Genomic DNA, 15,230 nt, shown 5'->3' with positions numbered 1-15,230 from the left:
TTAATTTGTCTGTTTCCAAATTCTCTTTGATATCCATATTTTACCTTTATAGCTGATAAAAAGTTTGACTGAAAATTGACTTATGTGTTTTCAGAATCCACTCTAGGCAAAATAGCAAATATTTGTAAAAAACTGTCTGTCCTGTATGTCTATAATTACTGTTAGGCTCTTTCATCTATAAATTTCTTTCCATAGTATAATTGTATATGTTTCTGTTGGCTATATGTTCTTAATGTTTCTTTGTCTGAAGAACAGAATATTCTGACCAAATTGAAAGCCAAAGAATGTAAAATCACTCTTTAGTGTCACATTATATTATAATATAATATGGGGCATTTGAGGTACTCTGACGTCCTTTCCTTTTTCTTCTTGTAAGATTCACTGGCATTAGTAACAAATACATCAGTACCAAGTTCAAGTATATACAATCCAAAATTACTTACTTGGCCCACTTAGCCAAAGCCAAGAGCTCTCTCCAACCAACATGACCAACACAGAGAATAGTATACTTGTTTCGTATACTTCTGTTGCATGGAACCACCGATGTGTTTGGCTTTTCTCAAAGTAAAAATGGGTAATATGTGAAATTTTTGTCATTGCTTAAAAATAGCTGCCAAAGTCAAGCCATGCACTAACCTTCTAAGTTTGTTGGCTCCGTATTGTGTTTGAAGGCACACCCCTCCAAATGTCTGCACTCCCCATCTGCTACTGATCCACACAATAATGTACTCAAGTCTGCTGTTGCTTGGCATAGGCAGAGACAGTCAATGTCCAATTTCATCCAGACATGTGCACCATATCAGGAACCTTATGACACAATCTTCAACATCAAAACAGCACTTTCAGGCCCCACTGCACATCAATCAACTAGGTATGGCAGTCAAGCTGATAGACCGAATCTAAGCCAATCTGAGATACCTACTGTGTCTAGATCTCTCCAGTGTGCCTGCAGCTCACCTTCCATTAAGATGATAGCTTTGGCTTAGGATTTCATGCCAAAAGAAGTCCATGGAGTCACTCTGGCAAGAAGAAGGGTCTATATCAATGTCAACAGCAACTTTCTTGCTGTCGACCCTACCATCTGTCCCTCTGCTCCCCACCTACTTTACTTTATGTGGACCTTGATGAATGGGATTTACTTAGTCCAAGATTCTAGGTTAGCCAACCTTTGCAGATGGGGTCAACATGACTGCCCTCTGGGCCAAACTCCCCAAATGACATAAATGATGGGTTTCCTGCAGAACATCTTTTTGAAAATTTGACATCATGAGAAAAATTAATCCCAACCAAGTTTTCAAATTTTGAGTTTAAGAAAACTGTGGTATGTTCAATTCCTAGTGAAGATGACTTTTTTAATTTTTAGAAAATCTGAATGATAAATTACAGATAAATTTTATTTCTACCATATGTGTAAGTGAAATACAATTGATGGAGAAAGTAAAATTTGGAGTTTTTTTTCAATTATTTAAGTGTAGACTTAAGAAAAACTAATAAAAATTATCAAAAAATAACAGCAACACAGAAGTGAAAAATATCATTATGAATTAGATGCAAAAATTATAAAAGATATTGTATATGCTAAGTGGAATGTAACTGCTTATATAGCTGTTATCCAGAAGTTGTATAGCATTAACCTTACTCAGAGAGAACAGTAATATTTAATATATGGTATGCAAGAAGAATAGGTTGAGATAAATCACAATTTTAAATTGGAAAATATATAAAATGGAATGAATTAATATTTTTTAAATGTAGGGAATAAAAATATTACATTTAGGCTAACTATAGAACAGGTTCAATTAGGTAATTAAAAATAAACTCATAATTGAACCTAAAGTCAAGTAAACAACAGAAAACCTGAGAAATGCAACAGTACTAACCCTGGTCAATTTAATATATTAAACTTATGTTTTTATTTTCCTTCAAGGGAAGCTAAATGTCTTTCTACAATGGTCTTCAGGATTACCCAAAGTAAATACAGAAAAATCCAAAATTCAAATCTAAAGTATAACATCTGAAACTTTAGGCAATTTATGTAAGAAATAATTAAAATGTGACTCCTTACCATAAACATGAAAATGTGAAAATATATTCAATACCATAAAGTTACCTACAGAACTACCAAAAGTATGTACGATAGTACTGTACACATACTATACATTTACTTAATGTTCATGGAACTTAACGGAATCTAAATGAAGAGTGTTACCATGAAAGTTTACCAGATATAAATCAGATCCTTTCAAAATTATGGGAGGATGGTTCCATTAGATTAATAGGTTTATCAGTTTTCTTTGAGTTTATAAATCACGATGAGTTCTGACTGCATCTAAAAAAAATACTGTGGAATTATCTTTAGAGAAATCACAAGGTAATAAAAGATACTTTTAATTTGAAGTATCTCTAAATTTTCTAACATTCTTCAGTCAACTAAGATAATGCCATAGAAATTCTACATAAAACTTGAACTTAAAATGTCCTGGCCTAATCATCTGGCTAATCTCTTAGAGTTTTCCTGAGATGTGCTTCTATCCCTTTTTCTATGGGAATTCTCCCACTGATTAACACAGAGAATGAGAATTTGGCCTGTGCTCTATAGGCACCATTGAAATGTGGCCACCTGAGGCATGTAGGGAGGGCATCCAGCTGGCACACCACATGTTGCCCTGGAGTAGTGTACAATGAGAGGGAGATTTTGGCTAAGAATACCTGGGCAATCTCTACAAAGGTCCTGATTATGAAAAGAACTTCAGCATCATCATTGTCTCATGAGTGTAATATGAGCCAAAGAAACTTCTCTTTCTGTGTTTATATATTACCAAGAAAAGAAAAAAAAAGCTCTTATAGGAACAAAGAACTCCATAAAAGAGAAAAGCTGGCCGGCAGGTACTAGAGCTTGAGTATTGACCACGTCACTGGATAAAAATTCCTGAGAACTCAGTATACTTTATATTTTTTAATATGAACTAAAAAGTACAAACTCCCTTAAAGAATGTAAATACATACAAGAAAAATTTATGTCACCTATACAGCTATTGTACTTTATATTGTAGCATAACTATATAATTAATTATTCATATACTACTCATAGGAGAAGTCTGTTGTTTTTATTTTATTTTACACAATTTATGAGAAAGAAAATCCATGCATTTGAACTGTAATTACAATGAAACAATTTTGTCAATTTTGAGTCCTTTTCAAAACACCATACGTGATTAAAACACATAATGCACTAGTATTTTTGCCAATTTTTGTTTTTAAACTAAAGCTGTTTTTGAATTATACAAGCAAAGCACAAAATCATAATTTCAAAACTAGGGAACATATTTAAGAGTAAATTTTAAAATAAACCCACTTGATTCTTTGTTGGATTAACTTGGAGAGCCTGGAGCATTCTGTGAGATTCCACTGGAGCATGCAGGGTAGCTAGGAAACGATCCTCTGGGTGAGGAAGAACCATAGCCGCTGACTTCAATAAGTTTTGTTTAGATTTTTCACACTCCTACTGGGTGGCTCTAATGATATTTACAATACAAGTTTACTTCTGAAGGAATTTATGATGTCCCCAACTGCTAGCAACAATTACAGCTGGGTTTTACATTTGTGTTTATATGTTATTTTGCATATAGATTCCAACAACCAATGAAGAGAAAATTTGATAGAAAACACATCCTGGAATTGAAAGACAGATTCCATTTATCAATATAAGTAGTTGATAGTATTCTGAAGATAGGATTTGACAGTAAAGGAAACAAACAAACATAATGGCTTAAATATGTTCCTTTAGCCACTCGAGCTATCTGTCACTCAAAAGGCCTTTTCTTTGTATCACTAATCCAATGTCACATGAACATGGATTCTGACTTTTCAATGAATTTTGATGATAATTTATTTACATAAAGAAAAATACTTAATATTTTAATTTGTTATCATGGAGGTCTTTTTGAACTTGCTAAAAACATTTTAATTGTATGCTGAATTTACATTTTTCCCTAAAAGATTAATCAAATTACAAGGATCACAGTGTCCCTAGGACTAATGAGTTCCAATTTATCTTAGAGAAAATAGAAGCTCCAAGAGCTAAAGGTATTGGCAGAAGATCATACTGCAAGGCCAGCACTGCATTCAGTGTAGTTACTTGAATCCTAATAAAAAAAACACTAAAAAATTACCACTTTGTTTTTTATTAAATTATCATTTTACTTAATTCAAATATTTGGCAGGATAGATTTGAAGTGTAAATAGCAAAATAATTTTTCATTAGTTGAATTAGACTTTGTAATTTATAACCAATAAGATTTGGCTTACATCATGTCTTTTTCTTAGGTATTTAAGGATCTTAATTCCCTGATGGCTATGTAAGCTGTAAAAGGCTGGGCTATGTTAATATTCAGTTTATTCCTTCCTCTATCTTGCAGTAATCCAGGATGCCAAAAGTAGCCCTGTTGGTTGCTGATCATCCCATCTAAATATTAATGCTTCTGAAACTTGCATTTTGAGATTTTCGTCATTTTAGAATTACAGGTGGGAAGTCACTTCTCTTTGATATACACTGCATGCAAGGAGGAAGGAGGCAGTCCTACACAATGCATATGTAGGCAATGGTTTTTCCACCTCTGCATGTTGCAGAAAATCCCACTGAGTTAAGTAGGGTTCTACCAAGGCCACTTAAACATATTAGCCTATTATGCTCCACATTTCCTTATTGTTCTTCAAAAGCTAATGAAATGTTCCACTGCAATGTTTATGCTGGAGTACTTTTAAAGGCATTTTCAAAGTGATGTTTCTCTCAGAACTCCAGAAGGGGTTTCCACTTCCTAAAAATATTTAGTAGACCATGCAGAGTCCACGCATTCTCATTACTGTGACTGTTTAGACTCACAGCTAACGATGAAATAGACTTAACAGTAGTCACTTATGGTTTCAATGTGGTCTTTAACACCATTGCAAACCGACAAGAATTAGAAAGCCAGCCAGGCAGACATGCTGCACTGTACTACCATGAGACCAGGTTTAATGTAGTTCATATAGCTTGTGCATAGATAACACAGTGTTGGTTAATTTGGAGGGTTAGAGTACCTGTAAAACTCGACAGTTGTTTCTCCAGAGTCAACTATTTTTAGGAAAATAAGGAAATACCTATTCCTGAAACTGAAGTTATAAAATCACACACTTCCAATTTCCTTTTCTTGTATAGTGATGGTTTATTCATCTAAAAATCAAAGAGGCCAGCCTCCTTGATAGCCATTATCATTCTAGCACTACAATTTGCTGGCTTTATGATTCTTAAACAAACAAAACAACTCCACTGTATTGGAGGATTCATATAGGAGGCAAAAAAAATAAAAATAAAGCTCATTAACATAGCTACTTTTTTTTATTACAACTGAAATTAGGACATTGTGCCTTGATTTACCACACATAGCTATCTCATCTCCTAAACATTAGCAGTGACGAAAAGCATAGGTATTAAGACTATTAAAATTAAGAGTCTTAATTACTAAAACTGAGATTAAAAATGTGGTAATGAACTGAGAATTGAATGAGTCATAGATTCCTGCTGAACTGATATGGAATATGTTTTGCCAAATTGCTGTTTCTTATACAGTAATACTCAAGTATAAATACACAAAGAGTTTGGTTATTTCCTAAAACTAAAAGAAAAAAAACTTAAAAAAACCCATTTATTTTCAAGATATCAGCTGATATACCTAAAAGTCTTTTAAAAAGAGTTATTGATCTGACTTCTGTTGGATAATTCCAAGAAAGCCTTGTTTTTTTTTCCAAATTAGATATGAACAGTCAATACAGACACTAAATTTAATGAATGTCAACAGCCTTCAACATTACTTTTTATTTGATTATATAATACTTCTGTGAACACAAACAGATAGAACCATCAGAACATACATGAGTCTGAAGTAGAGACTCACAGGAGCAGTTTCTAGTAATGCTAGAATATTAATCTGACTGAAGGGTCAGTCACAAATAAACAGTCCAGCATTTCAAGAATAAAGAGAACTCGTGAAATAACCATAAATTTATCTTTTGCCTGGAAGTAATCCAGAAAGTAACTTACTCCATTATACAAGAGTGGAGACAGAGTAAGAGAGGGACAGTAAGACACACACTTTCATTCTAAGCATAAAGAACTTTCCAAAATCAGTGAGAATGAACTTATGCGATCACATTACAGCCTCTTTAATAATGGGGCTATTGTAGCATATGGAAGACTAGAATGAGCACAAGGAGTCTCTGTTGTGCCTAATGCTGCCATTATCCACTTGAATCATCTTGCCAAGTTGCTTAACATTTAGATACACCAAGGCTTTGCCTCTGTTTGTCTGAAGTGGAGAAATTTAGATCCCTAAGTTCCCTTCCAATTGCAGTACTTTTATGTCAACTTGTTTATAAAATCAAGTAATAATTAACCTTGTTTCAATTGTTATGTAATAGTTAATAATCTAAGTGAATGACAGAAACTAACAGCTTAAACTAACTTATAATTAACAGTCTCTTTACATTAATCTTTCTAAAATACAATAGCACATATATAATTACATTTAATCATTTTTTACATTTCAGAAGTATTTAATTATTTATCAATGCTCACCAATTATTGGTAAAGTTCAACATATAAATAACATTTATAAAATTTAATTTAATTATTAAATATATGCATTCAGTGTTCACTGGCCAAATCTAGAGTTTTGTTATGTACCCTTCCCACCCTTGTCAATCCCCCAAACTCAACTCAATATCCTTGGTCATATTTCTGATATTGGAAATAGAAAAACTCTCCTGGCTGTACTTTAGAGGATGCCAGAGTACAAATGAGTTACAGACTTCTACTGCTTATGTTTCCTTAACTAGTTCTGAAAACGATTTTAATAGACAAAGTTAGCTGGTCACAGACTGGTATTTTATGAGTAAAAACCAAACCATGAGAACAATGGATGTCAGATCTAGTAGTTAAGCATTTTTAGCCTAGCCATGCTTTCCAAGCATACCACCTTCTCTGTGATCTACTATTCACTCCGGCCAGATAATACGAATCCAGGGTGTACATATTGGAAAATCAAAGGTCATTTGAAAGGGATAGTGAAGGTCAAGAGGAAGTCCCCAGGCCTATCACAGAAGTCTCACTAGAGGGTGCTCTTGGGCTTTTATGGGTTCTCCACTCTTCAGAAATAAAAGTAAATATTGTTTAGTGAATACAGTCTGCCTCAGCATAACCTGGGCTCCATTATGGAACCCAGATCTTCTACTTCAATACAGATGCAAAGATTGTCTTTTGAAATTTCATTTGTAATCATCTTGTTCTATTGGTTGTGTATATAAGATTTCAGAAACATAAGAGCCATAAAATCTCAGAGGATATGCAGGTCAACATTCCAATAATACTAAACATATACTCAATATTTCTTGACTTTTTTTTACATATAAAAATAATAGTATGGTTTTATATGTTACTATAGTATATTTTAAAATCTACTGCTTATGCTAGAATTTCCCTATAGATGGAGTTTTGCATTTTTAAATTTAGTATTTTTTCAATCCTCTCTAATACCTGCTTTAAATAATACACATCATTTTCCAACATATATTGAGAAAATAGAAATGGTTTATTACTATGTTGTATATTTTTAATATTTATTACATTAGGAAGATTAAAATGGCTTTATCTTTACACATTAAAAATTAGAAATGACATGCCCAAGATCATGATTTCTTCTAAAGAACTGAAACGAATAGATGGGTAATTTTATCTTTGTGAAATAAGGATTCTCTGCTCTGCTACAGTCATTCTGGCACCTGCAAACCTGTCGCACATCCTGTCAGATATGGTAGCTTTAGCATCTTTAGGTTTGGCAGTGGAACTCTAAAGATGATTTGGATTACTAAGATTTGCCAGAATTTCCAATTTGGCTAAACTTAATGATTCATTATTCCTTATCTGAATTAAGCTCATGAGTTTCTCTTTAAAATCTGCTTGAATGTTTTTGAACAAAAATTCAAGGTTATATAGTTGTAATTTATAATGCATGAATCTGTGTAAAATGTTAAATCCTCAATTGATATCAGATCCATTTGTAATCTATGAATTGTAGTTCTACACTCAACATCCTCAGTGGACTGGAACAAGTATGAACAATTCCCAAAGTGTACATTGCTCTCCAAGTTCTTATAATATAGTCATTGGGTTACTAAGGACCCCGCTTTGTGATGCACCATATAGTTTATGTTTATGAATTTGATACATGGTGTTGTCCCATTCATCATGCAGAGGACAGAGCAGCAGGAATATATTTAAAGTGTACTTCATCCAAGTTAGGTATGAATGAGCTTAAATCATGCTATGAAGAATTGGCAAAATTCCCATGGACACTGTGGAAATAAAAAGAATCAATGAAAAGATGTAATTATTTTAGTCCTAGATATAATTAATTTGTGGGAGAGGTCATTTTATTTCAAATACATCCATGATTCTCCAAACACAGGTCAATGTTTGCTGGATAATGGTAGAAAAGACTCATTCGGTTTGAGTTTGCCCACTTTGATATTCATCTCTATATCATAGTTGAATAAAATGTCTTATAAATCTGCATATCTGCAAAAAAGGGCTCAAGCTGAGGCAGAGTGACAAGTATTGTTGATTGGGACAAGAAAACCTCTTAACTACTCATAAGTGTTCTTTCTGTGATTTTTTTCTAATCTTTTTTTTTTTTAAATTAGAGGGATAGAAACAGAACAGTTCATCTCATTTTATGAATCAGATTAGTAAAGGTTTTTATTAAGAGGTTGCATATGAAATGTAAATCCAACACGATTAGTTTACAATGAAGAAACAAATGCACAAAGAAGGTGACGCCTGTTTGTACACTGTGCTGTGAGTATGCACCGGGTCTTGTGTAGCCGACTTCCCAGTTCCCAGCCCACTGCTCTTTCCATTGCACAGCTTTCCATACTGCTGTTTCATAGGGATTTGGTGTTTCATAGAGATTTGGATGGCATGTCATAATTTGATGTTGAGTTCCATTGAAATTTCAGAGAAAGAAGGCATGAGGCAAATTGTTTTTCAGTAACTAGCTCTTCAATGTGGGCAACACTCTTAGGCTTCAATGATCCTCATGACAGTCTAGGTCTACTGGCCTATGTGAGGATGAACACTCATTAAAAATATATGCATCACAAAGTACAATTAATGTTCTTCCTGACAACAGGGGCCTTGTGTGTTTCTTCAGTTACTGCCCTATGTCATCTTGAATCCAAGAGGCACCCTGTATTTCTCTGAAAGTCTTCCCAGCATGAAAGTACTGCTTACCTTGTAGGAACAAGAGTGCAGGTGTACTCTTTCCTTTAAGAAGACACACTAAACCAAAATCTGAACTTACAGAACAGATAAATTAGGGGATGATTATTCACATTATAAAAGGATTCACCACAGGATGCTTTTAAATCATAAGCTGTTCTACTGCATTTTAAATAAGTTGATTTACAAAGCTTCCTTTATAAGCACTATTCACAATTCAGAGTTCAAGGTCCTTTATCCAAAAGCTGTGAGAGATTGATAAATATGAAGTCCTATTTATTATTATAGCCTAGGCCATGCTTTCTTTTTTATATAAGAAAGTAATTAGCATTATAATCCATATTTGAAAAATTAATGATTTTTATTCTTAAAATGTTTCATATTTCTATGTGTCTGGCACAGTGCTAAACATTATGGAGACTGATATTATTTGCTCCCCCTCACCAGGAATCTATGAGATTAGTACAATTATCCTAATTATATGTGAGGAAACTGGAGCTAAGAGAAGTATTAGGTAGCCTTACACTCATGATAATCATATAGGATGGCATGAAGAGTCACAAGTCAGAACTATATGCAGCTTTGGCTCTTCAATGCTTTATATAATATGGTTTAAGATTAAATTTATGCTCTTTACTTCTGGTCTAACTGAGCATAGTTGTGTTTCAATGTACTACCTCAGTAGCAAGCCTGTTCCTAGCATTAGTGTCACTCAAGCAGCCTGACACCAAGATAGGGGCAGCCTAACAAGGCCATCTACTCTGATATAGTGGGCTGTAGTACTAAGTCATGATGGTGTCCTTTTAACCACACCCTTCAGATCCAACATTGCTCACAGTCACCTAGAACAAGCAATGTTTTAGTTTATCATAGTTACTGTTTCTCTCTCTTATTTTCTTCCCTTCTAAGGAGACATCCAATTATCCCGACTTTGTTTTATTACATAATGGACTTCCCTGCAGATCATGTGCATTTTGCTCTAAGTTCTTCCCCCAAGACACGGAGAATTTAGACATGTTATTGCCAGGTGGTTATATAACTAAGTGCTTATATAACAGCATAGAATAGAATATGAGCTCTAGACCCCTCAGGCCTGGGTTTAGAACCAGGTCTTTACCACTTACCGGTTATGTTCCCTTCCCAGATTTTCTCAGACTCTGTGTTTTACTTCTGTTCACTAACTCTAAACATAGTGTGAAGTTCTAAAACACAAGCCATAAGGAGAATTACAGAAAGTGCCACATGAATGTTTGTTACTGAAGTTACTTAAGAAGCTGAACACTTAGTTAAGAAATAATGACCGAAATCCTTGTCTGAGAGTGACTGTGATGCTAGGAATGAAGAAGTCAAATGCTAAGGTGAAAGGCATTTACACCAAAACCAGGCACTCTTTCTAGTCCCAGCTGTTCTACAGAGCCCAGCAGAGTTCCCTGGCTACTTGCTTTATCTACTCTCATCTACTCAATGAAGGAAGGGGCCTTTGCCTCTCCTGCTCGAATGAAATGATTGTAGAATTCTAGAATCCATGATCCAATTCCCCCTAGGCAGGCCCTGTTCAAAGTTCATTGCTAATTATGTGTGAAGCCTGCCATTAATTACCAACTTTATCTAAAATTTAATATCAATCTGTTGAGGTTTCACATAATTTAACTGCAGTAATTCCATTAAAGAGGATAAGCATCAGATAGTCTGTAGATGTGTCTCCTAGAAAACAAAAGCTATTGTGATTGCACAAAGAGAAATTTACTCTTAATTCTGTGATGATAATTCAAAGTCCTATTCTGCCTGATCCACAGACTCCTTCCCTCTGTCACATATGGCCTAATCTATGTCACCATGCTAAAGTGACTACAAGTTATTGATCAAGAGGTTGTTCCATAACTCCCCACAAAAAAATACAGAATATTGCCATTGCTGTTGGTTGTCCTTCATAATGAGATGATAAGACTATTTCTGAGGATACCATAAAACCCTCTTGTTTTTTATGAAAATAATTAATCTATAAATGCAAAACTTTATCCTTACTGGCTAGTACTCACAGTGCTATGAATTCTGGCACAGAAAAATAGGTCTTAACACTCTACCCTACATTCTATAACACTTATCTGTCGGGCAACATTTGTCTACAGGCACAGTTGATAAGGAGTAACCATCCACTTTCTGATTGGGTTTGAAGCCTACAGCATAGGAGAGAATTCCTATCTCATCTGTAAACCCTTTTTGATAGGCAAGTCATAGCTCTGATTTAGAGGGGGCATGAGCTTTTAGCTTTAGCATGAGTTTTGCTAAATGGTTATGTTCTCAAAATATTTTCTTAATGTGTATGATTTATTTGTACATTTGTTATACACTCAAGTTTGATCAAAGAAACACTTTTGCATTGTGTAGCAGTTTTTATAGGGAGTCACAAATAGTCAAAGTGCTAAGGATAAGTGACAGTGAGAACTTAGCCCAAATGAGACATACGTCTCATTCTCTATCACTCACTGCTAGGTTCAGGGAACATCAGAGAAGAGAAAGGATAAAGATTATAAACATGGGGGTACAAAGAAGTGCTGTAAGTGCTGTCTTCTGGATATGACATAACTATGATACTCATGAACACATAGCAAAGACAGTAGTTTCACAAGCTCAAGTTAATCAAACGTCAAGCACAGATGAGAGGCACTCGCAGGTTCTTGTCTGGATGAGAAGGCACTGGCACTGGCAGGTGCTGGGAATGGAGAGTCACTTTACTTTGAGGAACAGCTACTGGTGCATTGCTCGTGCACCAACAGACAACCTCCACATGGATGTGTCATTAATTGGGCTCAGTTGGTTATTAAAAATAAACATTTAAAAGAGAACATAAAGTTTTGAAGGAGTGTGCAGGCTGAGGGTTGAAAAAGCTGGAGGAGCAGGGATGGATGTGATAAAAAGTGGTTTTAATGCATCCAGTTTGGATTTGTTTTTCTTATCAAATTCACTCTGATTTTAAATTTGCTTTCATACTTTGATATATATTAATATGTATTTTTAGTTACTTTTATTATAGCTGAGCATGGCAGTGTTTCCCATGTGACTTATTATCCATCTCAAGATTTAACAATTTAACATAGTCATGTGACTGATACCAATACCATGACAGTTATCATGAAGTATGTGGCAATTTATTCTAAATAGTAAGTTTACAACAGGCCATTTACAACAGCCATTTCAAATTCACCAATTATAATTCTTCTATCATCTTCTAACTAGATATTAGACATTAGGCACCAGATATTATGCTAAGGCAAAATGACATTATTATGTTCCTATAAGCTATGAAACACATCATTTCCAAAATTCTTTATGTCCAAAGACAATATTCAAGAAGAATTAAGTGTGTTAGTATGTGGGTGTATGTGTCTGTGTTTCTGTGTATGTGTGTGTATGTGTGTGTTTCTACCTGTGAGGATGCATATGGGTATGAAAATATGTGAGGGAGCCAGAAGACAACCTTGGGTGTTGCTCCTTATGTGCTGTCCAACATTTCTGGAGACTGGGTCTTCCATTAGTCTGGAACTCTCCAAGTAGGCTACTTATGTCCCCACATTAGAAGTGACAATATTTGAGTTCAATATTCTATTTGATGGTTGACTTACAGAAATTGACTAAATAGGCAAAGGTAATTATGATCATTTTAGAACATGTACAATGTCTCTCTGTAAGAACTTTGAATGATGTTCAGTTCTCAGTCTAGCCTTTGCATTATAAGTAACAGCTTGAGGCACACTGAAAACTTAAGATTTTATCATACAAGCATGCCTGCCAGAATACCAGGTAGGCTGCTAGTAGAACTTTTCCTTCTCTGTTCTGCCTTATAAAATCAAAGAGACTGGACAACTCTTCATTGAATGAAAAAATGAGTAAAGACAGAAACAATGAAAGACATTAATGACTTTTGATAATTTGAATACATAGCATTTCATTATGGGATACAATGAAAATGGTGCTAAGCAGAAAGTTCATTGCACTAACTACCTTAAAAAATCAGAGAAATCTTATCCTAGCAACTTATCAGTGTACTGGAAAGCTCTAGAGCAAAAAAAATTAAATAAATAAATACATTCAAAAGTAGCAAACTGCAGGAATTAATCAAGCTAAAAAGTGAAATAAAAAATAGAAACAAAGAGAATTACAGACCAATTTCTGTTATGAACAAAGATGCAAAAGTACTCAATATAATACTTGGAAACTGAATCGAAGATCATCCAACAAGATCAAGTAAGCTTCATAAAAGAGATGTTAGATGGTTCAATGTATGAAAATCAGTGAACGTAATTCATCATATAAAAACTGAAAGCAAAGCACCACATGATCATCTCATTAGATATAGAGAAAGCTTTTGACAAAATCCCAAACCTCTTCATGAGAAAAGTCCTGGGATTAGGGATACATAAGGGACATAATAAAGGCAATTTACAGTGAGCCTATATACAACAACAATTAAGCGGAGAGAAATTCAAAGCAATTCCACTAAAATCAGGAACAGGACAAGGTTGTCCATTCATTCCTTATCTTGTCAATGTAGTGTAGTACTTGAAGCTTTAGCTAAAGCAATAAGACAACTAAGAGAGATCAAGAGGTTATGAATTGGAAAGGAAGAAGTCAAAGAACCATTATTGGCAGATGATATGATAGTATATAAAAGTGAACCTAAAACTTCCACTAGGGAACTTCTATAGCTGATAAACATTTTCAGCAAAGTGGCTGGATACATGAGTAAATAATAGTGATAAAAAAACAGTAGCTCTCCTATATACAAATGACAAGCAGGCTGATAAATAAATCAGGAAACACCTTTCACAATAGCCTCAAATAATATAAAATGTCTTGAGGTAACTCTAACTACACAAGGGAAAGATATGTATGATAAAAACTTCATGTCTTTCAAAAAGAAACTCAAGAAAATATCAGGGAATAAAAAGATCTCCCATGTTCATGGATAAGTAAGATTAACAAGGAAAGGTGGCCATTCTACCAAAAGTAATACAGAGATTGACTGCAATACCTGTCAGAATTCCAACACAGTTCTTTACAGTTATGCAAAGACAATTCTCAACTTTATATGAAAAAGCCAGAACTCAAGATAGCAAAAACAATCTTGAACAATAAAAGAACTGCTAGAAGCATCCCCACCCCGACTTCTATTTTACTACATAACTATAGTAATAAAATCCACACGGTATTGGCATAAAAACAGACACTTTAATCAATGGAATTGAATTAAAGATATAGACATAAATCCACATACATTTGGACATCTGAATTTTGATTAAAAAAAAAAACCAGAAATATACATTGGAAAGAAGACAGTATCTTTATGATAAAACTGGATGTCTGCAGGTAGAAGAACACAAACTCTAATTGTAACTTTTATTTGCCTGATGGAATTGTAGTCTTGGGGGCTTACTGCTGAATAGGCTCACCTTTTTGAGTTCTTTCTGAACTCTAACTAGTTTTGGTTTAACTCAGATGTTCTGGCTCATATTCCTCACCAAGCTGAGTGATTCAATTTGGCTTCTCAGGTTCCCAGTAAATTGGCCGACTTGGCCTCAAACTAACTCTGGCAATTTATTCTAATCTTTGGGCAGCTTTTCATTCTCTGCCTTCAACTGCCTCTGCTGACTTGCACTGAACAGCATGAATTCACAAAGGTTCCTCAACTCCACTGCACTTACTGAACTAAGTCTCAATAAACTGACTCTTCCTGAGCTGCTCTCTAAGTAACTTCTCTTTCCTGTGTTGGTCTCTGACTCCTGTCAAATTGTTGTCTGATGCAACATTTTGTCCCTCAATTAGAAGATACTTTCAAACATGGCTGCTTCCTTCTACCAACTAATTTCACTTTAAAGGTGTGTACTACAGGCTTGTCTGAGTTCCAGCCAGAATTAAA

At 34.5% G+C, this 15,230-nt stretch overlaps 1 protein-coding gene across 25 annotated transcripts in view; it reads right to left on the bottom strand.

Moving 5' to 3' along the window:
- Zbtb20 (zinc finger and BTB domain containing 20) overlaps positions 1 to 15,230 on the bottom strand; it is a 716,739-nt gene that overhangs the window by 445,854 nt on the left and 255,655 nt on the right. For 2 of the 25 annotated variants that reach the window (XM_076942937.1, XM_076942931.1), the window contains exon 4: positions 923 to 1,019. The exons of the other annotated variants lie outside the window; for them this stretch is intronic. The gene's annotated coding sequence lies outside the window, so the exon portion shown is untranslated. The remainder of the gene's footprint in view (positions 1 to 922; positions 1,020 to 15,230) is intronic. 25 annotated transcript variants of the gene reach the window in all.

Source organism: Arvicanthis niloticus, chromosome 12 (assembly GCF_011762505.2).
Source record: "Arvicanthis niloticus isolate mArvNil1 chromosome 12, mArvNil1.pat.X, whole genome shotgun sequence".
In the NCBI taxonomy this organism is placed as follows: domain Eukaryota; kingdom Metazoa; phylum Chordata; class Mammalia; order Rodentia; family Muridae; genus Arvicanthis; species Arvicanthis niloticus.
Note: the sequence above shows the minus strand (reverse complement) of the source record. Positions and strands in the feature narration are given on the sequence as shown.